The sequence below is a fragment of the Clupea harengus genome, chromosome 24, assembly GCF_900700415.2.
Source record: "Clupea harengus chromosome 24, Ch_v2.0.2, whole genome shotgun sequence".
Taxonomy (NCBI): Eukaryota; Metazoa; Chordata; class Actinopteri; order Clupeiformes; family Clupeidae; genus Clupea; species Clupea harengus.
In genome coordinates, this window is record NC_045175.1 from 5155350 (window position 1) to 5157079 (window position 1730).

Below are 1730 nucleotides of genomic sequence, written 5' to 3' on the forward strand. Positions count from 1 at the left end.
TAATATACAATACGCATTCAAGGTGGTCCAGCCCGTCAGTGTAATTATTATACCAGTAGCGCTTTCTCCTGATATGGGATCCACAAGTAATTAATGCAATTCTGTCACAGTCATTCAGCTTTTATATAGGTCATTCTGAGCGTCTGATTTATGGAGGCTTCCAGCCAAACTTCTTATCACTCTGACTTTATACCCCCCAGTAGGACGCTTCTGAAGGTCCGGTGATGGGCTCCAACAGACGTTTATCATCTGCGGCCGTGATCAGGGTGCTGCAGAGGCTCCTGTTTGGGATCTATAGCCGTTCGCGGGAGTCCTCCCTCCACTGCTTGCCTTGAGTTCACGTCTCTGAGGTATTAAATACCACACACACACACAGACACACACGTACACACGCACACGCACGCACGCACACGCACACGTACACGTACACGCACACACACACACACACGTACACGTACACGCACACGCACGCATGCACGCACACACACACACACACACACACACACACACATATATAAATACATACATACATTTGTCTGCAATCCCAAAAATTATATGTTAATGTTAATTCAGTCATATTCTGGGGTAAAGTAATAGAATGGTAAGGGGTTTTAATTTTTAAGTGATTCCCTTTGATATCCCGAGGATGCGTTATAGAATTATATGATTTGTCTGGCGGAATTCAGAAAGAAGATTTGTCTCTTGGTTTCTGTTTTTCATTAAGTGTGTGGTCTGAGGTCAATGTGTGTGTGTGGGGGGGGGGGGGGTTCAAAATCACCTATTGACTTCATGATGGTCAAATCCCCAGTAAAGGGCGTAATCGTCCTGTTTCTGTCTGTCTCTGTCCATCTCTCTCTCTGTCCATCTCTCTCTCTCTCTCTCTCTCTCTCTCTCTCTCTCTCTCTTAGCCATCTCCAGTGACCAGCTGTTTCTCTCCTTTTATCTCTTGCCTGACAACGTGTCGGACACTGTTGACAATTATCTTGTCAATGAGGAGATCCTTAACAAAGAAATTGCCTTTGGCGAAACAGGATGCCGGCCTTGTGCTTGGCAAGCTTTAAAGCAGGTCTCTGCCTCTGCTGAACTCAAGGCAGCCGTAATTGTAAGACAGACTCCATCTGCTGCAAGGCATTTATTTTCATCATAGTCTGAAAAAATATTTTGGGCTTTTGTTTCACTTTGGTATTATGTGTGTGTGCGTGTGTGTGTTTGTGTGTGTGTGTGTGTGTGTGTGTGTGTGTGTGTGTGTGTGTGTGTGTGTGTGTGTGTGTGTGTGTGTGTGTATGCGTGTGTGTGTATACGTGTGTGTGTGTGTGTGTGTGTGTGTATGTATTTGTGTGTGTGTGTGTGTGTGTGTGTGTGTGTGTGTGTGTATGTATATGTGTGTGTGTGTCCATGTGTGTGTCTGTAGGATCTAACAGGGCTGTGTAATACTTTCAAAAGTATTTCATTTCATTTCATTTGAATGCATGTCCCTTAGAACAGCACAATTTTATTTTCATGTTGCAAACACTTGCATGTGTGTGTAGGGGTATGACCAACTGGGAAAAATACACTGAAAATGTTTGTATTAAACATTCAGCTGTCTATCAAACCATGTTTTATTTATTTAACTGGTCTGCGTGTGTGCATGTGTGCGTGTGCGTGCGTGCGTGCGTGCGTGCGTGCGTGCGTGCGTGCGTGCGTGTGTCTTTGAGGCTCTCATTTGTTTGCCTAACTGTGCAATCATC